General features: G+C 45.3%; 3 pseudogenes; 2 read left to right on the forward strand and 1 right to left on the reverse strand.

The window, feature by feature from the left end:
- Positions 4,226-4,918, forward strand: ORNANAV1R-PS3344 (vomeronasal 1 receptor ornAnaV1R-ps3344 pseudogene; annotated as a pseudogene).
- On the forward strand, positions 16,331-17,231 carry ORNANAV1R-PS3974 (vomeronasal 1 receptor ornAnaV1R-ps3974 pseudogene; annotated as a pseudogene).
- Positions 25,307-26,065, reverse strand: LOC107547496 (annotated as a pseudogene).
- Positions 26,066-26,431: the final 366 nt, after the last annotated feature.

Genomic DNA, 26,431 nt, shown 5'->3' on the forward strand with positions numbered 1-26,431 from the left:
TCACTCACAGCTCCACTGCCAGGAGGTGACTTTGACTGGACACATGACATGGTCCAACATACATACGAACCATAAAAGCGAAGACTATAACCCATAGCTCTATACTCAAGAGGTGACTTCACCTTGACTTTTAACATACAACATACAAACCATAAAAAAGAAGACTTGCCCATAGCTCCACCCTTAAGAGGTGACTCTGACTAAACACAGAACATGGCTTATATTGTGTTCTCCCAAGCACTTAGCACAGTGCTCTGCATACGTTAAGTGCTCAAAAAATACGATGGATTGATTTATTAACATAAAAAATACTAGAGGGATGGCCACTGCCTAAAATGCAACATTGCCTAGTGGGTAGAGCATGGGCCTAGGAGTCAGGAGGATTGGGTTCTAATCCCAGCTCTGCCTCTTGTCTGCTGTATGACCTTGGGAAAGCCACTTCACTTCACAGTGCTTCAGTTACCTCAGTCACCTCAGTTACCTTAAAAGACTGTGAGCCTCATCTGGGACAGGGACTGCATCTAATGTGCCTGTTTATTGTTAAATGGTACCCCCCCCCCCCGCCCAGCACTTAGTACAGTAGCTTGTACCCAGTAAATGCTCAATAAATACAACTGAATGAATGAATAACCTGATTCCCTTGTATCTACCCCAGTGCTTAGAACAGTGCCTGGTACACAGTAAGCACTTAACAACTACCATTAATGCAAAAAAAAAAAGGTGACTTCGACTGAACACGGAACATGATCAGCTAGATTGCTTGGTAATCACCCCCACTGCCATCTTGTGAGTTCAATTTTAGCTCCCTGAACTAGCACACGAATCAGTAATATTTTTCAAACTCCTCCAAGAGGCCTTTCCTGTTTAAGCCCTCTTTTCATTCGTAATTATTGAGCACTTACTGTGTGCAGAGCACTGGACTAAGTGCTTGGGAAAGTATAATACAACAATAAATAGACACATTCACATTCCCTGCCCACATTGAGCTTACAGTCTAGAGGCCTTTTCCCTGAATTGCTCTCCCTTCTGTGTCATCTATGCACCTACATGTCTATGTACCTTTTGGGCACTTTATATTCACCTCACCCTCAGTCCTAAAGCACTTATGTACACATCTGTAAATTATTTCCTTATGGTAATGTCTGTCACCGCTCCTCCAGACTGTAATCTAGTCATGGGCAGGGAATACATCTGTGAATTCTGTTGTATTGTACTCTCCCAAGAGCTTAGTACAGTACTCTGCACCTAGTAAGTGCTCAATAAATACTATTAATTGATTGATTAAAGCTTACTCTGGGCAGAAAATAATAATAATGTTGGTATTTGTTAAGCGCTTACTATGTGCTGAGCAATGTTCTAAGCGCTGGGGTAGATACAGGGTAATCAGGTTGTCCCACGTGAGGCTCACAGTCTTAATCCCCATTTTACAGATGAGGTCCCTGAGGCACAGAGAAGTTTAGTGACTTGCCCACAGTCACACAGCTGACAAGTGGCAGAGCTAGGATTCAAACCCATGACCTCTGACTCCCAAGTCCGGGATCTTTCCCCTGAACCACACTGCTTCTGTAGAAAATGTGTCTAGAACTCTTGTACTCCTCCAAGCTCTTAGTACGGAGCTCTGCACACAGTAAGTGCTCAATAAATGCCACTGATTGAGGCTTCCCATCTAAACTTCAGCCCCTGGAATTTAGCTAATTTCTATCAGACAAAGCTGATAAAGTTCAAAGTCCAAAATCAAATCCAGTCACCAAAACATCCTTTCCCATTACTACATTTTCTCTTGTTGTCAGGCAAGGATGTGAGGATGCATACTTTCCTCCAAGGCCAGTGCTCCCTCCTGAAATCCACTACCATACTCCTCCCTCTCCGTGTTTACCTCTCTCTCATGAAGGAGAGTGATGAGTACAAGATAATGCATAGAGAAGCAGAATGGCCTAGCAGATAAAGCCCGTGTCTGGGAGTCCTGGCTCTGACACTCATCTGCTGTGACCTTGGGCAAGTCACTTCACTTCTCTATGCCTCACTTCCCTCATCTGTAAAATGGGGGTTAAGACTGTGAGTCCCATGTGGGACAGGGACTGTGTCCAATGATTTGCTTATATGTACTGCAGTGCTTAGTACAGTGCCTGGCACCTAGGAAGTGCTTAACAGAAAAGTAGCGTGGCTAAGTGGCAAGAGCATGGGCTTGGGAGTCCAAGGTCATGGGTTCTAATTCCACCCCGCCACTTGTCAGCTGTGTGACTTTGGGCAAGTCACTTCACTTCTCTGTGCCTCAGTTACCTCATCTGTAAAATGGGAATTGAGACTATGAGCCCCACGTGGGACAATCTGATTACCTTGTAACTACCCCAGCACTTAGAACAGTGCTTGGTACATAGTAAGCACTTAACAAATACCATCATTATTATTATTATTATTAAATACCATAAAAAAGAGCGAGAGAGAGAGTGTCAAACATACACTAGAGGCACAGGCTTGCCTCCTGATGGAGCAGGGCCCTGGAATGGAGTTGGAATCCCTCTAAAACCTGCAGGAATTGTCACTGACTTGGGTAGGTCTCTCCAGGACTGTCTCAGAAATAGAAGAATAGAAATAAATAATGGAGGGGAGACATCTAGGGCTCATTCTAGTCCCAGGATTTGGAGATCAGGGAAGGGAAGCCAGAGATTTCCCAGGTAGAGTGTCAGAGTGAATAAATGCTAAGTGATCCAGCCAGCTGCACATATCCTAATTACCCCCTGAGGGAGGGGAGAAAGAGGGAGGCCTCTGATAAAGGTTGACTCAGCCTTGTTCTCCCTGAGAGCTGCCTTCTTACTGACTGGAAGGTCGGAGATGGGTAAGTAGGATTGAGCCATTTCCATATCGATGGGATTCCAGGGTTCCAAATTATTCTGCTCAGAGAGAATTTCTGACATTAATTGAGACTTGGTACTATTCCCATCTCTCTTCCATCTCCCTATTCCTCAGAACTTCAGAGCAGACCAAGTTAGCTTCTGTCTGCGGTTTCTAAAATGTAAATCAATCAATCGATGGCATTTATTGAGTGCTTACTGTGGACGGAGCACTGTACTCAGCACTTGGGAGAGTACAACAGAATTAGCGGACACATTCCCTGTCCACAAGAAGCTTATAGGCTACTTTACTTACCCTGAATTGTATTACAGTATACTGTATCCTTTCTAAGTGCTTAACACAGTGTTCTGCACACACTAGGCACTCAGTGTCTTTTTTTTAGTGGTATTAGTTAAGCACTTCGAACAGTTTCAGTTAAGCCCTGCTGTGGGTCTGGGGGAAAGAACATGCCCAGGAAATGAGAGAGCCTGAACTACTAATAGTAATAATAATTGTGACATTTGTCAAGTGCTTATTATGTGCCAGACACTGTATTAAGGGCTAGGGTAGGCGCAAGTTAATCAAGTTGAATACAATCTATATCTCACATGGGTTCACAGTCATAACCCCCATTTTACAGATGAGATAACTGAGGTACAGGAAAGTAAAGTGACTTGCTCAAGGTCACACAGCAAACAAGTGGTGGAGCTAGGATTAGAACCCAGGTCCTCTGACACCGAGGCCTGGGCTCTTTTCACTAGGCCGCACTGCTTCTAGTTCTCCCTCTGCCTTAGATTGTGAGCCCCATGTGGGACAGGGGTTTTATCTCACCTGATGGATTTGATTCTACCCCAGGGCTTAGGACAATGCTTAACATACAGTAAGCGCTTAACAAATACGATTAAAATAAATAAATAAATAAACAAACAAACAAACAAATAAATAAATAAATAAATAAATAAATAAATAAATAAATAAATACCATTGATTGACTGATTGATCCATTAGACTCTGGACCCTGATGTGTTAAAATCATTTTCTTCCTTAGAGCAATTTTCATGGCAAATTCAGTCGTTTAAGTCAGTATCTGGCACACTAAGAGCTTAACAAATACCATTTTAAAAAAGGTTTGAGGGAAGTGATACAAGGCATAAGAACTTAACTAATGTAAATTCCAAAGTGCATTCTCTCTCTCTACTTCTCTCTCCTTTACCTCTCTTTCTTTCTCCCCTTCCCTCTCTTTCTCTCCTATCCCCCCCCACAACCCTCTCTTTCTCCCCCCACCATCTCTCTCTCTTTTCCTCCTTCCCAGGACGCTCTACAGGAGGAAGTCTTCTCTAATTCTAGCTCCCATTGCAAGACAGTGAGCAATACCTGGCTTTCTTTTGGGACCATGATTCTGTCGGGGATCAGCTTCGATGTCTCCGTCAATGTATTTCTGCTCCTATTTTATTCCCACGTGGTCTTTGATGCTCATAAATTGAGCCCATCCGACTTGGTCCTCACCCAGCTGGCCTTAGCCAACACCATCATCCTCCACACCTTTGGGATCACGGAGACCCTGTTCGCTTGGGGGCTGACAAAATTCCCGAACGATGTTGGATGCAAAATCCTCATGTATCTGTACTGAGTGACCTGGAGTCTGGTCATCTGCAGCACCTGCCTCCTGACTGTGTTCCAGGCTGATACCATCGGCCCTGGGACCTTGCAGTGGGCCTGGATCAAGACCAGCTTACCCAAATGCATCCTCCCCTCCTGCCTCCTCTTCTGGGGCCTCAATATGCTGATAGTGCTTGATACACTGATGAAAGTAACCAGCCCTCAAAGCAGCGGTAGTGTTCACATTACATTGGACCTCAAATATTACACTAAAGTTAGTGATGATGCAGAAACCACTCTGGTCATCATTGTTGCATTCTCCCTCCATGATCTGTTCTTCGTGAGGCTCATTAGCACAGCCAGAGGCTACATGGCACAGGCAACACCTCCACACACCAGGACGACCCCCCAGAGTGATGCCTGAGGTCAGGGCAGCCAAGAGGGACATGGCGATGGTTGCCCTGCTTGTCCTCCTTTTTTTAAAAAAAAGTATTTGTTAAGCAACTACTATGTGCCAAGCACTCTTCTAAGCGCTGGGTGAAATACAAGGTAATCAGGTTGTCCATATGGGGCTCACAGTCTTAATTCTCATTTTAGAGATGAGGCAACTGAGGCACCAAGAAGTGAAGTGACTTGCCTAAAGTCACACAGCTGACAAGTGGCGGAGCAACGATTCGAACCTACAACCTCTGACTCCCAAGTCCTTGCTCTTTCCACTGAGCCACGCTGCTTCTCATGCTGCTTTAAGGGCAGCAGACCAGAATGCTGAGTGTTATAATAAACACGAAGGAGAATTTTCCTCTTTTGCTGAACAGCCACACGGCATGGGATTCACCCTCTATGTGGTCAGTCCATTCCTGATTATTTCAGGTGACAGGAAATGGAAAAAAGACTCTCCAGTTTGCAGTATGGATCCTTAATGGGGGCCCAGTGAGGCAGACTTATCCACCTCTGGGAGGAGAAGCAGCGTGGCGCAGTGGAAAGAGCACGGGCTTTGGAGTGAGGGCTCATGAGTTCGAATCCCAGCTCTGCCACTTGTCAGCTGTGTGACTGTGGGCAAGTCACTTAGCTTCTCTGTGCCTCAGTTCCCTCATCTGTAAAATGGGGATTAAGACTGTGAGCCCCACGTGGGACATCCTGATTCTCCTGTGTCTACCCCAGCGCTTAGAACAGTGCTCGGCACATAGTAAGCGCTTAACAAATACCAACATTATTATTATTATGAGTCCCTTCACTCTGCTGCCCCAATCATTCTTTTATCAAAACATTCAGTCTGTGTCTCCTCACTCCTCAAGGACCTCCGGTGGATGCCCATCCACCTCCACATCAGACAGAAACTTCTTACCCTCAGCTTTAAAACAGTCAATCTCCTTGCCCCCTCCTCCCTCACATCCTTAATTCCTTGCTACAGCCCAGCCCTCACATTTCACTCTTCTAGTGTCAACCTACTCCCTGTACCTCGATCTCAACTATCTCACCACTGGACTCTCACCAGTTCCTGCCTCTGGTCTGGAACGCCCCCCCCCCCCCCCACCGACTTCATATTCGACAAATGATTACTCGTTCAACTTTCAAATTCTTACTAAGAACACATCTCCAGAGGTCTTCCCTGATTAAGTCCTCATTTCTCCTTCTCCCTATCCCTTCTGCATCACCCTGATTTGCTCCCTTCATTCATCCCCTCTCCCAGCCCCACAGCACTTACGTACATATCTGGAATTTATTTGTTTATATTAATGTCTGTCTCTCCCTCTAGTCTGTAAACTCGTTGTGGGCAGGGAATATGCCTGCTATATTTTTATACTGTACTCGCCCAAGTGCTAAGGACAGTGCTCTGTACACTGAAAGCTTTCAATAAATATGATGGACTGTCTGACTGACTATCATTATTATTATTATTGTTTAGGCCACGCTGCAGGGCTCAGAGACTCTTGGGAAGAGTTCAGTGGTGGGGCTCCTCCAATTTCATTTCAGTACTCTATTAGGGAACATTTGGGTACTGGCTGTGAGAAAGTGTGGAAATACCTGGTATAATTTTTTAAAAAATAGTGTTTGTAAAGCACTTACTATGTGGCAAACACTCTTCTAAGCGCTAGGATAGTAACATTCATTCATTCATTCAATAGTATTTATTGAGCGCTTACTATGTGAGGAGCACTGTACTAAGCACTTGGAATGTACAATTCGGCAACAGATAGAGACAATCCCTGCCCATCGACGGGCTTACAGTCTAATCGGGGGAGACAGACGGACAAAAATAAGACAACTTAATCGCAATAAATAGAATCAAGGGGATGTACACCTCATTAACAAAATAAATGGGGTAATAAAATAAATAGGGTAATAAAAATACATACAAATGAGCACAGTGCTGAGGCGAGAGAAAGGGAGAGGGGGAGGAGCAGAGGGAAAGGGGGGAAAGGGGGCTTAGCTGAGGGGAGGTGAAGGGAGGGCAGAGAGGGAGCACGGGGAGCAGAGGGAAAAGGGGAAGCTCAGTCTGGGAAGGCCTCTTGGAAGAGGTGAGCTCTCAGTAGGGCTTTGAAGAGGGGAAGAGAGTTAATTTGGCGGAGGTGAGGAGGGAGGGCATTCCAGGACAGCGGGAGGACATGGGCCAGGGGTCGACATGATAGGTGTGAACGGGCTACCCTGAGGAGGTGAGCGGCAGAGGAGTGGAGCGTGCGGGGTGGGCAGTAGAGAGAAGGGAGGAGAGGTAGGAGGGGGCAAGGTGATGGAGAGCCTTGAAGCCCCGAGTGAGAAGTTTTTGTTTTGTGTGGAGGTTGATAGGCAACCACTGGAGGATTTTAAGGAGGGGAGTGGCATGCCCAGAGTGTTTCTGCAGGAAGATGATCCGGGCAGCGGAATGAAGAATAGACTGGAGCGGGGAGAGACAGGAGGAAGGAAGATCAGAGAGAAGGCTGACACAATAGTCCAGCCGGGATAGGAGGTTGGACACAGTCCCTGTCCTGCATGGGGCTCACAGTCTAACTAGAAGGGAGGACAGGAGAACTGAGGAATGGAGAAGTTAAGTGACTTGTCCAAGGTCACACAGCAAACAATTGGCAGAATCAGGATTAGAACCCAGGTCTTCTGACTCTCAGGACTGCACTCTCTCCACTAGGAAATGCTGCTTCTCTATTTCTGTAAAATTCTCCTGCCCAACTTGTCTTTTTTTTATGGTATTTGCTAAACATTTACTCTCTGTCAAGCACTGTGCTAGAAACTGGTCCTCTGGCCCTCAGGTTGGCGCTCTTTCCACAAAGCCACACTGTTCTTTATGGTATTTGTTAATAATAACAACAATAATGATAATAATGGTGTTTGTTAAGCGCTTACTATATGCCAACCATTGTTCTAAGCACTGGGATAGATGCAAGGTTATCAGGTTGTCTCTCCTACATGGGGCTCACAGTCTTAATCTCCATTTTAGACGAGGTAACTGAGGGCACAGAGAAGTTAAGTGGCTTGCCTCAAGTCTCACTGCTGGGATTAGAACCCACAACCTCCGACTCCCAAGCCTGTGCTCTTTCTACTAATCCATGCTGCTTCTCATAGCATGGCTTACTATAGGCCAGGGACTGTACCAAACGCCAGGGTAGATGCAAGCTAATCAGGTTGAACACAGTTCCTGTCCCTCATGGGGCTCACAATCTGTATCCCCATTTAGCAATTGAGGAAAATGAGGCACAGGGAAGTTAAATGACTTGTCCAAGGTCACACAGTAGTAAGTGGCAGACCAGGATTAGAACCCAGGTCCTCTGACTCCCAGGCCTGTGTTTTATCCACTAGGCCAAGCTGCTTCCTGCAGTCCTCAAGATGCATATCTAGACAGTCATGGAGATGAAACCTGGAGTGTCTGACCTGCAGTCTAGACACAGTCTGGGATTTCAATCATGGCAACAGGAACTCGGGTTTGAAGGCTTTTTTCTTGGAGTTCGGCAAACACTCTCTTAATTGTTAAGCACTTTCTATGTGCCAAAAGAGCTGGAGCTGGGGTTGATACAAGATAATCAGGTTAGATTTAGGAAAGCAGTGTGGCCTGAGGGCCAAAGGACCTGGCTTCAAATCTCAGCTTTGTCACTTGTCTGCTGTGTGATTTTGGACAGGTCACTTCACTTCTCTGTTCCTCACTTATCTTGTCAACGAAATGGGGATTAAAACTGTCAGCCCCATGAGGGACAGGAAATGAGTCCAACCTGATTAGCTTACACCTACCCCAGCATTTAGTATAGTGCAGTAACCGTTTAACAAATATCATTTTTAAAAAAAAGTGTGGCTTAGTGGAAAGAGCACCGGTCTGAGGGCCAGAGGACCAGGGTTCTAATCCCGGCTCCACTACTTGTCTGCTGTGTGACCTTGGGCAAGTCACTTCACTTCTCTGGATCTCAGTTACCTCATCTGATAAATGGGGATTAAGACTGTGAGCCCCATGAGGGACAGGGACTATGCTGTCCTATCTGATTACCTTGTATCTGCCCCAATGTTTAGTAGAGTGCCTAGCACACTGTAAGCACTTAACAAATACCACAAAAAAAAACAAAAAACAGAGCCATATTTCTTGTCACTCATTGGTTTCACAGTCTATGTAGTGGGGAGAAAAAACATTTAACAATGTGGATAGGGAATGTATCTACCAAATCTGTTATATTGTACTCTCCCAAGTGCTTAGTTACCACTTAAATGGCACTGATTGAAGAAACTGACACCCAAAGAAATGAAGTGATTTGCCCAAAGTCACACAGCTGTCAAGTGGCAAAGCTGGAATTAGAAACCAGGTCCTCTGAGTTTCTACTAGGCCATGCTGGATAGGAAATAGGAAATTTCCAGGTCCTTTCAGAGGCAGCCCTGCCCTGTCTCTCCATGGGTCACTCTTCACCACCTCATGTCAAGAGGGAAAATCTCAGAGATTACTGAATCCCAGATAATTCATTCATTCATTCATTCATTCATTCATATTTATTGAGGGCTTACTATGTGCAGAGCACTGTACTAAGCACTTGGAATGTACAAATCGGCAATAGATACAGTCCCTGCCCATTGACGGGCTTACAGTCTAATCAGGGGAGACAGACAAAAACAATAGCAATAAATAGAATCAAGGGGATGTACATCTCATTAACAAAATAAATATGGTAATGAAAATATATACAAATGAGTAGCGGACGAGCACAGTGCTGAGGGGAGGGGAAGGGAGAGGGGGAGGAGCAGAGGGAAAGGGGGGGAAAGGGGGCTTAGCTTAGGGGAGGTAAAGAGGGGAGAGGCAGCAGAGGGAGCAGAGGGAAAAGGGGAAGCTCAATCTGGGAAGTCCTCTTGGAGGAGGTGAGCTCTCAGTAGGGCTTTGAAGAGGGGAAGAGAAATAGTTTGGTGGAGGTGAGGAGGGAGGGCATTCCGGGACAGCAGGAGGACGTGGCCCAGGGATTGACAGCGGCATAGGCGAGAACGGGGGACGGGGAGGAGGTGGGCGGCAGAAGAGCGAAGCATGCAGGGTGGGCAGTAGAAAGAGAGAAGGGATGAGAGGTAGGAGGGGGCAAGGTGATGGAGAGCCTTGTAGTCTAGAGTGAGAAGTTTTTGTTTCATGCGAAGGTTGATAGGCAACCACTGGAGGTTTTTAAGAAGGGGAGTGACATGCCCAGAGCGTTTCTGCAGGAAGATGAGCCGGGAAGCGGAATGAAGAATAGACTGCAGTGGGGAGAGACAGGAGGAAGGGAGATCAGAGAGAAAGCTGACACAATAATCCAGCCGGGATATTATGAGAGCCTGTACCAGTAAGATAGCCATTTGGGTGGAGAGGAAAGGGTGGATCTTGGCGATATTATAAAGTTGAGACTGGCAGGTCTTGGTGACGGATTGGATGTGTGGGGTGAATGAGAGAGCCGAGTCAAAGATGACACCGAGGTTGCGGGCTTGAGAGATGGGAAAGATGGTCGTATCATCCACAGTGATAGGGAAGTCAGGAATAGGACAGGGCTTGGAAGGGAAGATAAGGAGCTCAGTTTGGGACATGTTGAGTTTATCAGGCAGTGGGGAGGGGATTCTGGGAATTGTCATAAATGTCCCACTGGAACTGTCAGAATGGATTCATGCTTCAGTGGTGCACTCATTCACACACACACACACACACCCAAAAATCATCACCAGAAGGAGGGGAGATATGAGAATGGAAGCTTATAAATACTGCCTCACCCTTCTTCTGCCAGTCTGACTATCCTTGATTTTGCCCTCACAGGTTGTAGGAGCAATGGAGATACGTGAGTAGGAGTTTATTATCATCATCATTGTCATTATTATTATTGTTGTTATAATATTTGTTAAAAAACTAATTATATGTCAAGCACTGTTCTAGGTGCTGGGGTCGATATAAGTTATCCCTGTCCCACATGGGGTTCACAGTCTAAGTAGAAAGAACAGATATTGAATCCACAATTTACAGATGAGGTAACCAAGGCACAGAAAAGTTCATGACTTGCGCAAGGTCATACAACAGAACCAGGAATAGAACCTAAGTACTTCTGACTCTCAAGCCAATACTTCGTTTTTTTAAAATGGTATTTTTTAAGCGCTTACTATGTGCAAAGCACTGTTCTAAGTGCTGGGGGAATACAAGGTGATCAGGTTGTCCCATGTGGGGCTCACAGTTTTAATCCCCATTTTACAGATGAGGTAACTGAGGCACAGAGAAGTTAAGTGGCTTGCCCAAAGTCACACAGCTGACAAGGTAAGTACTTACTGTGTACCAAACAGTGTACTAAGCACTGGGGTAGCTACAGGATATACATGGGGATCCCAGTCTAAGTAGGCGGAAGAACAGGGATTGAATCCCCATTTTACAGATGAGGGAAATGAGGCAAAGAGAAATGAAGTGACTTGCCTAAGTCATACAGCAGAAGCTCATTATGGGCAGGGAATGTGTCTGTGATATTACTGCATTGTCCTCTCCCAAGTGCTCAATAGTACTATGCTCTGCACGTAGTAAGTGCTCAGTAAATACAACTGACTGGCTGACCAGTCATAGAGTGGGATTAGAACCCAGGTCCTTGGACTCCCAGGCACTAGCTCTTTCCATTAGGCCATGCTGCTTCTCAAACAGGGAGGCAACTCTCTGTTAGAGGAATTTCAGGGTCGGGAGGAGGAACAGAGATGATTGAGCGGGATACACTAGCCATGTTTTGGACTCATTATGTGGTTGAACTGGGTAAGGTCTCCAAGAAAGGAGCCTGACTTGGAGGGGTGGAGAGTGAAAGATGGGAGGTGGGATGAAGATGGGGGATTTAAACTCCAGGACACGTTGATCCTGCCACCTTATTCCACAGAATTTCCTGCTATCCCTCCTGGATACAAATAGTAATAATAATAATAATAATGGTACCTGTTAAGTGCTTACTATGTGCCAAGCATTGTTCTAATCACTGGGGTAGATACAAGGTCATCAGGTTGCCCCATGTGGGGCTCACAGTCTTCATCTCCATTTTACAGATGAGGTAACTGAGGCACAGAGAAGTTAAGTGACTTGCCCAAAGTCACACAGCTGGCAAGTGGTGGAGTTGGGATTAGACCCCACAACCTCTGACTCCCAAGCCCATGCTCTTTCCACTAAGCCACACTGTTTCTCACAAATGAGGCACAGTTGTCTGAGGAAGGGACTGAGATTCATTCATTCATTCATTCATTCATTCATTCATTCATTCATTCGTATTTACTGAGCACTGTACTAAGTGCTTGGAAAGTCCCATTCAGCAACAGAGACAATTCCTGCCCACAACGGGCTCACAGTCTAGAAGGGGGGAGACAGGCATCCAAACAAGTAACCAAACATTAGTAGCATCAATATAAATAAATAGAATAATAAATTGATATAAATAGAATTACAAATAGAATTATAAATATGTACATATATAGACAAGTGCTTTGGGGAGGGTGGTAGAGCAAAGGGAGCGAGGTGGGGTGATGGGGGGGGCGGGAGGAGATGTTTGGGTTTGCTCTGTTTGCTCAGCCCTGCCCCCTGACTCTACTCCACCTCTACCTTCTAATAATTCCCCCCCAATAACAGTAATAGTATAGTATTTGTTAGGCACTTACTATGTGCCAAAAACTAGTCTATTTACTGGGGTAGATACAAGTTAATCAGGTCAGACACTGCCCCTGTCCCACAAGGGGCTCACACTCTTAATCCCCATTTTACAGTTGAGGTAACTGAGGCACAGAAAAATACAATAACTTTCCCAAGGTCACAGAGCAGATAAGTGGTGGAGCCGGGATTAGACCCCAGGTCCTTCAGACTCCCAGGCCCATACTTTATCCACTAAGCCACACTGCTTCTCACCTGATTCCTCCATGCTGTGTAAGCATGAAAATGTATCCACTAGTAATTAGGGTTTTAGAAATATGTCGAGTGTAGATTTCACCAACACCAGTCATTACCTGATTAAGCCCTCTTTTTCCTGCTCACTTTCCCTTCTCCATCATCTATGCACTTGGATCTATGACTTCTGGACATCTGATATTTGTCCCACCAACCCCACAGCACTTATTATTATTCGTTATAAATGACTTAATAGTCATACTAATGTTTGCCTACCCCTCTAGAATGTAAGTTCATTATGGGCAGGGAATGTGTCTGCTAATTCTGTTATATTGTACTCTCCCAAGCCCTTAGAATGGTGCTCCGCATAACACAAGTGCTCAATAAATACCACTGATTGACATTGATTTCTTGCCCCACAAAGCCTCCTTCCAGGAAAGTCAGTGTGGTTTAGCAGAAAAAGCACAGACTGTGGAGTCAGAGGATCAGGGTTCTAATCCTGGATTTGCCCCGTGCCTGCTGTGTGACCTTGAGCAAATCACTTCACTTCTTTGTACCTCAGCTCCCTCATCTGTAAGATTCATTCAATCATATTTATTGAGCGCTTACTATGTGCAGAGCACTGTACTAAGCACTTGGAATGTACAATTCAGCAACAGATAGAGACAATCCCTGCCCAGTAACGGGCTCACTGTCTAAAAGATGGTAATTCAATACCCGTTATCACTCCAACTTAAACTGTGAGCCCTGTGTGGGACCTGATTCTCATATATATTCCCCAGTGTTTAGTCCAGTGTTTGGGACACAGTAAGCACTTGAAAAATACCATAATGGTACCACAGTTATTAGTATTATTCTTCTTTCAGGTCCAAATCGTCAGAGAAAAAAAAAACCCATCACTGACATCACATCGCCCAATTGCATGCTGAAATCATTCATTCATTCAATTATATTTATTGAGCACTTACTGTTTGAAGAACACTGTGCTAAGAGCTTGGGAGAGCACTTTACAACAATAAACAGACACATTCCCTGGCCACAATGAGCTTATAGTCTAATAATAATAATTATTATTATGGTATTTGTTAAGCACTTACTGTGTGCACCAGGCATTGTACTAAACTCTGGGGTGGATACAACATATCGGGTTAGATACAGTCCCTGTCCCACATGGGGCTCACAGTCTCGATCCCCCTTTTACAGAGGAGGTAACTGAGGCACGGAGAAGTGAAGCGACTTGCCCAAGGTCACACAGCAGACAACTGGGGAAGCCAACACTAGAACCCATGACCTTCAAAAGCGCAGGCCCTTGCTCTATCCATTATGCCATGCTGCTCCTCTAGAGGTGGGGAGACAGACATTAATATAAATAAATAAATTACAGATATGTACATAAGTGCTGCGGGGCTGCGAGGGGGAAGTACAAAGGGAGAAAGTCAGGGTGGCGCAGAAGGGATTGGGAGAAGAGGAAAAGGAGGCTTAGGAAAGCCTTCTGGAGGAGATGTGCCTTCAGTAAGGCTTTGAAGGTGGCAGAGTCACTGTCTGTTGGAATTGAGGAGGAAGGGAGTTCCAGGCCAGAGAGGCAAGACATGGGAGAAGGATCGACAGCAAGATAGACAAGATCGGTGAGAAGGTTAGCATTAGAGTGAAATGTGCAGGCTGGGCTGTAGTAGGAGAGTAGTGAGGTGATGTAGGAGGGGGCAAGGTGATCGAGTGTTTCGAAGCCAATGGTGAGGAGTTTTTGTTTGATGCAGAGATGGATGGGTAACCACTAGAGTTTTTTGAGGAGTGGGAAAACATACCCTAAACATTTTTGTAGAAAAATGATTCGGGCAGCAGAGTGAAGTATGGAATGGAGTGGGGAGAGACAGGAGGTTGGGAGGTCACCAAGGAGCCTGATGCAGTAATCCAGGAGCGATAGGATGAGTGGTTGTATTAACATGGTAGCAGTTTGGAGGGAGAGGAAAGGGTGGATTTTAGTGATGTGATGGTGGGACTGTCAGGATTTAGTGATGGATTGAATATGTGGGGAATATGTGGGAAATCAGGAAAGCCCCACCACTAAAAGCCACCCTGGAACCCCTGAGCACTGCAGTGTGGCCTCATGGTTAGAGCACGAGCCTGGGAGTCAGAAGGACCTGTGTTCTAATTACAGTTCCACCACTTGCCTGCTGTGCAACCTTGGGGAAGTCATTTCACTTCTCTGTGTTCCAGTTACCTCATCTGCAAAAGGGGGATTCAATGCCTATTCTCCTTCCCTTTTAGAGTGTGTGCTCTATGGGGACAGGGACTATGTCCAACCTGATTATCTTGTGTCTACCTCAGTGCTCAGTACACTCTTTGGACTAATCATAATAATAATAATAATAATGTTGGTATTTGTTAAGCGCTTACTATGTGCTGAGCACTGTTCTAAGCGCTGGGGTAGACATAGGGGAATCAGGTTGTCCCACGTGGGGCTCACAGTCTTAATCCCCATTTTACAGATGAGGGAACTGAGGCACAGAGAAGTTAAGTGACTTGCCCACAGTCACACAGCCGACAAGTGGCAGAGTTGGGATTCGAACTCATGAGCCCTGACTCCAAAGCCCGTGCTCTTTCCACTGAACCACGCTGCTTCTCACTTAACAGATACCACAGCTTTCATTATTTAGTAGTACAGCTGCCATTGACATTGACATTCAACCCAGTCCCACAGCACTTATGTAAATATTCTTACACTTATTTCCCCATCCCTAACATATTTTAATGTGTGACTCCCCCTATAAACTATATATATATATATGTATATATACATATATATATAAACAGGCACACACACATATATATGCTATATATATAGCTATAAACTCATTGGGGCTGGGATCAACTCTCCCAAGCCCTTAGAACAGTGCTCTGCACGTGGTAACTCCTCGATAAATATCATTAAACGATTGATTGATTCACTCTAGACTGCAAGCTCATCATGGGCAGGGAATGTGTCTACCACCTGTCGCATTGTACTCTCCCAAGTGCTTATCACACTGCTCTGCACACAGTAAGCACTCAATAAATATCATTGATTGATTAATGCCCAGGGACTCAATGGCCAATCAGGAGGCTTACAGGAAGAAGTGGTCCTGATACAATATCGCCTTCATCCTCAGCCCCAACCTGATGTTGGAATTTTGGCAAATTGGTAGTGACTATGATACAACAAATAAGTGACACACCAGATGTTATTGTTTCTTTCTTCACTTCATGACAACTTGGTTTGGGGTAGGTCATAGGTCCTAATGACAGCTTCTCTCTCTCTCCCATTGACAGCTTCTCTCTCCCTCTCCAATGAGAACTTTTCTCTCCCTCTCCCAGTGACAGCTTTCTCTCGCCCTCTCCAATGACAGCTTCTCTCTCCCTCTTGCAATGACAGCTCTCTCCCTCCTGCAATGACAGCTTCTCTCTCTCTCTCTAATGACAACTTCTCTATCTCTCTCCAATGACAGCTCTTCCCCTCTCCCAAGGACAGCAGCTCTCTCTCTCTCTTTGCCTCTCTCTCTTTCACTTCCTCTCTCCCTTGGTTCCTCTCCAGGAGGCCACCTCTATTGTGATAGAGAATCCTGGTGAATGGACCCCAGCGTCACCTCCTTTGGAATCTTGATGCTCTTTCAGGTGAGCACTGGGATATCAGTGAATGGATACCTCCTCCTGTTTTATACCTGCATGGTCCCCATCAGCCACAAGTTCAGTTCCTCAGACCTGATCCTCACCCAGCTGACTGGCCAATCTGCTCATCCTTCTCACCCTCGGGATCCCGGAGACCATGTCAGTTTGGGGGCTGGGGAATTTTCTGGACGATGTCGGCTGTAAACTCCTCATGTACCTGTACCGTGTGGCCCGGGGTCTGGCCATCTGCACCACCTGCCTCCTGAGCATCTTCCAAGCAGTCACCATCAGCCCCGGCATTCCCGGGTGGGCCCGGATCAAGTTGAAGTTACAAAGAGCTATTCTCCCCTCCTGTTTCCTCTCCTGGATCTTCAATCTGTTTGTAGGAGCGGGCGCACCGATGTATGTGACAGGTCCCCGGAACGGCTCCAGTTTTCGAAGCACGCTGGATCTGAAATATTGCACAGAGGTCCCTGTCAGTGCAGCAACCACCTTGTTGAATGCAATTGTTCTCTCCCTCAGAGATCTCTTCTTCGTGGTTCTGATGTGCACAGCCAGTAGCTACACGGTGTGGGTCCTGCAAAGACAGCACTGGCAGGTCCAACACCTCCGCGTGCCTGGACGCCCCCCCGGGGTGATGCCCGAGGTCAGGGTGGCCAAGAGGGTCGTGGCCCTGGTCACCCTCTACATCCTCCTCTATGGACGGCAGTCAATCATGTTCAGTGTTTTGCTAAATAGGAAAGAGAATTATCCAGCGCCGGTGAACAGCCATGTGGTTTTTTCACTGACCTTCTCAGCCCTGAGTCCATTCCTGATGATTCACAGCGACCGGAGAATGAGGAGTTGTGGAAAAGATAATCTCTTCTTTCCATCAAGGATCCCTCATAGAATCCCAGCGATATGACTTGTTCTCACATGGTTCCCCTGGGAGCACTGGAAAGAGAGTTCCCATATGGTTAATAATAATGATGATGTTTCTTAAATGCTTACTACAAGCTAAGCGGACTGGATGCAGTCCCTCTCTCACATAAGGATCACAGTCTTAATCCCCATTTTACAGATGAGGGAACTGAGGCCCAGAGAAGTTAAGTGACTTGTCCATGGTCACAGAGCAGATGAGTGGTGGAGCTGGGATTAGAATCCAGGTCCTTCTGACTCCCAGGCCCAAGCTCTATCCACTAAGCCCCTGGGAGCCCTGGAGAGAGAGTTCTCAAATGGTTCCCCCGGGAGCACTGGAGAAAGAATGGCAGGCATCCCTGGTGGGAAAATCGTGATGGAACCCAATCAACCAATCAATCAATGGCATTTATTGAGCACTTACTGTGGGCAGAGCCCTGTACTAAGTGCTTAGGAGAGTACAATATAGCAGAGTGGGTAGGCATGTTCCCTATCCACAGGAAGCGTACGGTTTAGAGGAATCCAGTTAGACACAGTCCCTGTCCAACAGTCTAAGTAGGTGGGAGAACAAGTATCAAATCCCCATTTTATAGCTGAGGAAATTGAGGCAGAGAGAAGTTAAATGACTTGCCCAAGGTAACACAGCAAGCAATTGGCAGAACTGGAATTAGAACTGAAGTCCTCTGTCTCCTAGGCCCATGTTCTTTTCATGAGGGCACACTGCTTGGTTACCAAAGGATGCAATTTTGGAAATAAATGGGATGTATTCTCTAGACTGTAAGCTTGTTGTAGGCAGGGAATGTGTGTACCAACTGTGTTGGAGTATACTGGCCCAAGCATTTAATGCAGTGCTCTGACCACAGTAAGTACTCAATAAATACCACTGATTGTTAACCAGGCGGGAGGGATTTCTTGGAAGAAATGAATACCTTGGTCTCTCACCAGTTCCCAGGGTCCCTGACTTCCTAATTCAAGTCAAATAAACACCAACTGTAGACTCCTCCTGGTAGACCCTCAAAATATTCCCTATTTTGTCTGTGATTAGGTAAGGCATTAACACTCTGGAAAAACAAACTTCTGGTTTCGTAACATCATAAAAGTGACTGGTGACACGTATTGTGTGACACGTCATGCCTCTGGCCTGGAACAGACTCTCCCTTCATATCTGACAAACAATCAGTCTTCCCACTTTCAAAGCGTTATTGAAGGCACACCTCCTCCAAGAGGTCTTCCGTGACTAAACCCTTGTTTCCTCTTCTCCCTCTCCCTTTTGTGTCACCTTTGCACTTGGATTGGCAACCTTCCCTCAGCCCATCACTTAGGTGTATATCCATAATGTATTTATTCATATGAATGTTTGTTTCCTCCTTTAGACTGTAAGCTCACCGTGGGCAGAGATCATGTCTACCAACTCTATTGTATAATTATTAATAATAATAATAATAATGGTATTTATTAAGCTTTTACTCTCTGCCAGGCACTGTCCTAAGTGCAAGGGTAGATACAAGAAAATCAGGTTGGACACAGTCCCTGTCACATCTGGGGCTCACAGCCTCAATCTCTATTTTACAGATGAGATAACTGAGGCACAGAGAAGTGAAACGACTTGCCCTAGGTCACCAAGCAGACAGGTGATGGAGCCAGGATTAGAATCTATGACCTTCTGACTCCCAGGCCCGTGCTTTATCCCCTATGTCATTGTATTGAACTCTCCCAACACTTAGTACAGTGCTCTGCACACAGTAAACACTCAATAAATGCCATTGATTGATTGATCGTTTGATCGTCTTTGATGGTATTGATGTCTGACTACTTGTTTTGTTTTTCTGTCTGTCTCCCCCTTTTAGACTTTGAGCCCATTGTTGGGCAGAAGTTGCCTCTATCTGTTGCCAAATTGTACATTCCAAGTGCTTAGTACAGTGCTCTGCAAATAGTAAGCGCCCAATAAATATGATTAAATGAATGAATGAATCATCTCTCTCCCCCTCTATACTATAAGGTCGTTGTGGGCAGAGAACGTGTCTGCCAACTCTGCTAGAGTGTACTCTCCCAAGTACTTAGTACAAACAACTTTCTTTACCTCTAAGACTAGAAAAATGTGATAGCCCTATTTCAGTTTGTAATAAGTTTACTCATACTGTCAACTCACAGAGTTTAACTTCAAGAAGTATGTAAAAAGATGGTAGTAAAGCAACTTGCTTTGCTGAACTGACAAGTCTTTTGAGGTGAGACAAAAGACTAACCATCTCCGAATGTCACTGTGAGAAGTGAGCTTGTACTCATCTTAAGAGCACTGTTCTAAACAGGTCTGAATCCTCTTCTGATTCTTGCAGGAGACCATAATAAATTGCAACTTGGAAGAGACTTCCAACTGGCAAATTAACCAGATATTTTAAGCAATTCATTTCTGGGGTGCATCAGTAGATTTTTTTTTTTCTTCAACCACCTTTGGGTGCATGCTGACATATCCTGAACAAATCTTTCAAATGTCCTAGTTTCTTGAGGTGACTGATGATACATTCCCTGCAATCTAGCATTTCCTCCTGCCTTCAAGACATATCTATTTGAATGTCCCACTGACACCTCAAATTAAACATGTGTAAAACTGAATGTCTTGTCTTCCCACCCAAACCCTGTCCTCCACGCTTTTCCCACCACCGTAGACACCACCACCATCCTCTCAGTCTTCGCCCCTGTAACCTTGGTGTTGTCCTCGGCTCATCTCTCTCATTCCACCCACAGATTCAGTGTCACCAAATCCTGTCGCTTCTACCTTAGCAGCATTGTTAAAATCTGCCCTTTCCTCTCCACCCAAACTGCTACTATGCTGATCCAAGCACTTATCCTATTCTGTGTATCTGCCTCCTCACTGACCTCCCAGCCTCCTGTATCTCCCCATTCCAATCCATACTTCGGTCTGCTGCATGAATCATTTATCAACAAAAAATTCAGTTCATGTCTCAACACTCCTCAAGAACATCCAATGGCTGCCCATTCATTCATTCATTTAATCGTCTTTTTTTTTTGAGCACTTACTGTGTGCCCAGCACTGTACTAAGTGCTTGCGAGACCACAGTACAACAATAGACAAATTCCTTACTCACAGTGAGCTTAGAGTCTAGAGGCAGTGGAGACAGACATTAATATAAATGAATGAATTACAGATATGTACATAAGTGCTATGGGGCTGGGAGGGGGGAAGAAAAAAGGGAACAAGTCTGGGGGATGCAGAGTGGGGGAAGAGGATGGGAGGCTTAGTCAGGGAAGGTCTCTTGGAGGAGATGTGCCTTCAATAAGGTGAAGCCTTCCCTGATTAAGCCCTCTTTTCCCCAGCTCACTCTCCCTTCTGTGTCATCTATGAACTTAGATCTGTGACCACTGGACACATTTGCTATTCGCCCTAGCCTCAACTCTACATCATTTATGTATGTAAATTTAAATTATTTATTAGAAGTTATTTATTCATATTAATGTCTGTCTCACCCTCTAGACTGTAAGCTCATTATGGGCAGGGAACATGTCTGATCCTTCTCTTGTACTGTACTCTCCCAACTGCTTAGAACAGTGCTCTGCACATAAGTAGGGCTCAATAAGTAAACATCGACTGATTGCTTCTCATGGGAAGGTGGTAAGATACATTCAGGTTTACTTATCCTGTCCATCTCCCTCTCTAGACTGTAGGCTTGTTGTGGGCAGGGAATGTGTCTACCAACGCTGTTGGATTGTACTCTCCCAAGTGTTGATAATAATGCTGGTATTTGTTAAGCGCTTACTATGTGCAGAGCACTGTTCTAAGCACTGGGGTAGATACAGGGTAATCAGGTTGTCCCACATGAGGCTCACAGTCTTAATCCCCATTTTACAGATGAGGTGACTGAGGCACAGAGAAGTTAAGTGACTTGCCCAAGGTCACACAGCTGACAAGTGTTAGGTACAATGCTCCGCATGCAGTAAGTGCTCAATAAATACCATTGATTGATTAATACTAGCTGAGGTAGTAGTAGGAATAGTAGTAGTAAAGATGGTGATAGACCGCACTCTTCACACCTCACAGCACTTGTGTACATATGTACATATTTATAATTACAATTCTTATTCATTTTATATATTTTATAGATACTTTATTTTATATTATTTTATATTTTATAGATATTATTTATCTGTAATTATATTCATTTATAATAATGCTACTGTTGCCTGTTTACTTGTTTTGATGTCTGTCTTCCCCTCTTCTGGACTGTGAGCCCTTTGTGGGCTGAGATTGTCTCTATTTGTTGCTGAATTGTACTTCCCAAGCGCTTAGTACAGTGCTCTGCACACAATAAGCACTCAATAAATGTGATTGATTGAATGAATGAATGAATGAATGAATGAATAGTAGCAGAATTTCTTGTACTGTACTCTCCCAAGTAGTGTTCTGCACACAGTAAGTGCTCAATAAATACCACTGATTGCTCGAGTGATAGTAGGTGAGGTAGTAGTAGTAGTGGTGGCAGTATTACTATATTGTACTCTCCCAAGCACTTAGTACAGTGCTTTGCACACAGATGTGTTCAATAACTACTACGGTTTGATCCATAGCAGGTGAGGTAGTAGCAGCATGGCTTAGTGGATAGAGCATGGGCCTGTGAGCAGAAGGATCTGGGTTCTAATCCCGGTTCCACCACTTGTCTGCTGGGCGACCTTGGGCAAGTCACTTCACTTCTCTGGGCCTCAGTTCCCTCAACTGTAAAATGGAGAGGAAGACTGTGAGCACCATATGGGACAGGGACTGTGTCCAACCTGATTAGCTTCCCGACACCCCCCCCCCACTCCCGGTACTTAGAACAGTGCTTGGCACATAGTAAGCGCTTAACAAGTACTATTATTATTATTATAGTAGTAGCAGTGGTTATGGTGGTGGTAGTAGTAAAAAAGGTGATGGTAGTAGTAGTAGTATTTCTTGTATTGTACTCTCTCAAACACTTAGCAGATTGACTTGCCCACAGCAAGCGTTCAAAAAATACTATTGATTGATAGTAACAGAGGAATAGTAGTTATGGTGGTCGTAGCTGTATTTGTTGTATTGTACTCTCCTAAGCGCTTAGTACAGTGCTCTGCACAGTAATTGTTCAATAAATGCTAATGACTGATAGTAATAGAAGAATAGTGGTGATGGTGGTCGTATCAGTATTTGTTGTATTGTACTGTCCTAGGCGGTTAGTACAGTGCTTTGAACAGTAATTACTCAATAAATACTACTGATTGAAGGATAATAATGGTGGTGGTGGCAGTATTTGTTGCATTGCTCCGCCCTGTGTGCATAGTACAGTACTCTGCACACAATAAATAGTAAACATCGTCCTGGCCTGGGAGAGAGTGGGATGCAGAGGGAGAGGGGGAGAGGGGTTCCTCTGCCCTTCATTTCTCTGCCTGCCCTGTTGTTGAGTACCTTGGACAATTTATTCACCATTTTACTTATTAACTTCATTTAATACATTTTTAATTTAATACTTCATTTACATTATTACTACTGTATCTTTCATGGGTCTGCTCATACCGTGTTATTGGCATGTAAAGAAGGCAGTCCCGAGGTTCATCTTCCATCAGACTCAGATTTAGATAGGATGAATTCACCCTTGTTTTCCAGTAACTTTGGTTTCTGTTGCCAGAGGGGAAAAGAATGAAAGGAGGGTGGGGTCATTATTTTTCTGCTTGGTTATTAAATGAACATTCAAATATATAAACCAAAATATATAAACCATAAACCAGAATAAGAGCAAGTGTGAGCTCATTATTATCATCCTTATTATTGTTGCATTTGTTAAGCACTTACTATGTATCAAACACTTTATCAAGCATGGGGGTAGATATAAGTTAGGTTGGACACAGTCCCTTGTCCCACATGGGGCTCATTGTCCCACATGGGGCTCACAGTCTTAATTCCCATTTTACAGATGAGGGAACTGAGGCACAGAGAAGTTAAGTAACTTGCCCAAGGTCACACATAAGACAAGTGGAGGAGCTGGAATTCGAACCCACGTTCTTCTGACTCTCAGGCCCATGCTCTGTCCACTAAGCCATGCTGCTTCTCATGTTGTGAAGCACGGGTAACAAGGCAGCACTTCTTTTCTTTATTCATTTTAAAAGTTTCATTTTCTTGTAATGAAAACCCGACCTTAGGAGATCAGTCAGTCTATAGTTATTTAGTACTTAATGTATGCAGAGCACTGTACTAGGCACTTGGAGGAGTACAATACAACAGAGTTGGCAGACACATTCCCTGTCCACAATGAGATTAGAGTCTAGAGGGAGAGACAGACATTAAAATAAATTACAGATGAGGAAATGGCAGGTTATAAGAATGTATACATAAGTGCTGAGGGAGGAGTGGACATCAATCAGTGGCATTTATTGAGCACTTACTGTGCACAGAGCACTGTACTAAGCACTTGGGAGAATGCAATAAAACAGAGCTGGTAGACACATTCCTTGCCCACAGGGGGCTTATAGTCTAGAGGGGGAGACAGACATTAAAATAAATTACAGATATAGGCATAAGTGCTGAAGGGAGGGGTGAATAAAGGGTACAAATCCAAGTGCAAGGGTGACAGAGAAGAGAGAGGGAGTAGGGGACATCAGAGTTTAGAGAGGGAAGGCCTATTAGAAGAGATGTGATTTGAGGGTGACTTTGAAGGCGGAGAGAGGGATCATCTGTCAGTTATAAAGTTTCAGGCCAGAGGCAGGATGTAGGTGAGGGGTCAACCATGAGATAGTGTAGCATTTCATCTTACTGCTTCTGGATTCCTGATTTTGGGTTGGTGGGAGAGGCCTAAATTTCAGGAGTTCTAGGTGATCCAGGAAAAGCAGTCTGCAAGACTACTTTTGTGTGGTATTAATTAAGTGTTTACTAGCCACCAGGCACTCTACTAAATGCTGGCGTAGATACAATCTAATCAGGTGGGACACAATCCATGTCCCTCGTGAGGCTCACAGTTTTAATCCCCATTTTACAGCTGTGGTAACTGAGCCACAGGGAAGTGAAGTGACTTGCCAAAGGCCAAACAGTAGACAAGTGGTGGAGGAAGGATTAGAACCCAGATCCTTTTGACTCCCAGGCCAGTGGAGGAAGCAGCTGGGAGAAAGAGGAGTAGGTTGGGGGGAGGAGGAGGAGAAGATTGAGAGGAGAAAGTTGGGGAGAGGAGGAAGAGGAAGATAGAGGTTAGAGGAAGAAGCTGGGGGTTAGAAGAGAAAACTAGGTGATGGAGTAGGAAGCTGGGGGTTGGAGGAGGAATCTGGGGAGGGGAAAATTCAGGGTTAGAGGAGGAAATTAGGGGTTGGAGGAGGAAGTTGAGGGCTGCAGGAGGACACTGGGAGTTGGAGGAGAAGGTGACAGCTGAGGCGATAGGAAAAAGAAAAAAGGGAAGAGGCAGAGTACAGCAGAGCAAATTAGAGACAATCCTTTCCTTCAGTGAAATCAATACCTGTTGCCAGTCAGCCTCAGGAATCTCATATCTCACTCTTCAACCTAAAGGAGGTCTGAGCAAATATGAAACATTATGATCATTCTTTGGAGGACTAGAATTTTCAGAGTGAAAGAGGGCACTTTATTCTAGGTGAGTAGCTTTTTCCTTTGTGGTATTTGTTAAGCACTTTCTATGTGCCAGGCACTGTGTTAACCTCCCGGGTAGATATAAGCCACTCAGTTTGGACACAGTCCATGTCCCACATGGGGCTCCAGGTCTTCATCCCCATTTTATAGATGAGGTAACCTGAGGCACAGAGAAGTGAAGTGACTTGCCCAAGATCACACAGCAGACAAGTGAGGAGCCGAGGACTAGAACCCAGATCCTTCTAATCCCAGCCCCAAGCTCTATCGATTAGAGCCATGCTGCCATGCTGCTTCTCAGTTTTCCCCAGGCCACCCTCCCCAGGGCGGATTTCATGTCCCTGTTCCTCAAGCTGTAGAAGAGGGGGTTCAGGGCAGGGGGCACCACTGTGTAAAACACGGACACCAGCAGGTCCGGCATCGAGGGGAAGTCTGAGGGAGGCTTCAGATACTCAAAGCTGCTTGTTAACGGTGACGACAACGAGATGGGGCAGGCAGGTGGAGAAGGTTTTGGCCTGGTCCTCGACTGATGGCATCTTCAGAACAGCCCAGAAGATGTGAACATAAGAGACGCCGATGAACGCAAAGCAGATTAAAGCCAATAGGGTAAGGGATGTGCAGACCCCCACTTCCTGCAGCATGCCCTCAGAGCCAGAGAGTCTCATGAGCTGGGGAATGTCACAGAAGAACTGGTGGACCACATTAACTCTGCAGAAAGGTAGAGAGGAGACTGTGGCTGAGTGCATGATGCCAGAGAGGCCTCCTCTGAGCCAGGAAGGTGGTGGCCATCTTCCCACAAGCCCTTGGGTTCATGATGACCTCGTAGTGCAGGGGGCAGCAGATGGCCACGTAGCGGTCATAGGACATCGATGTGAGGAGGGTGATCTTTGACGACGCAAATGAGATAAAGAAAAACACTTGAAGGACACAGCCCAGGAAAGAGATGGGTCTACGGTCGGTCAGGGAGTTGAGGATTGAGTTGGGGACAGTGACGGAGATGAGGCAGAGGTCGAGGATGGACAGGTTCCTGAGGAAGAAGTACATGGGGGTGTGGAGTGCCGATCGAGGATGGTGACGGCAAAGATGAGGAGATTCCCCATCAGGGCCGCCAGGTAGACTAGGAGGAACAGCGTGGCATGGACCTGCTGCAGCTCCCGGACCTCCGAGAACCCCAGCAGGAGGAATTCCATTACTGTGGTGCAGTTTGACATGTCCTCTCTGGTGGGGAAAGACAATGAATATGAAAATATTGAGATATTGGTGCTGTTACTCTCTGTCTCTCCCCATTTTAGTCCAAACTTCGCTCCACTGCCCAGATCATTTTTCTACAAAACTGTTCAGTCCATGTTTATCCACTTCTCAAGGACCTCCTGTGGTTGCCCATCCACCTCCCCATCAAACAGAAACTCCTTACCACTGGCTTTAAAGCACTTAATCTCCTTGTCTCCTCCTACCTTACCTCGTTGCTCTCCCATAATAATGGTATTAATAATTACGGTATTTGTTGAGCACTTACTGTGTGCCAGGTATTGTACTAATCACCGGGGTGGATACAAGAAAACTGGGTTGGACACAGT

The sequence above is a fragment of the Ornithorhynchus anatinus genome, unplaced genomic scaffold (assembly GCF_004115215.2).
Source record: "Ornithorhynchus anatinus isolate Pmale09 unplaced genomic scaffold, mOrnAna1.pri.v4 scaffold_77_arrow_ctg1, whole genome shotgun sequence".
NCBI lineage: Eukaryota > Metazoa > Chordata > Mammalia > Monotremata > Ornithorhynchidae > Ornithorhynchus > Ornithorhynchus anatinus.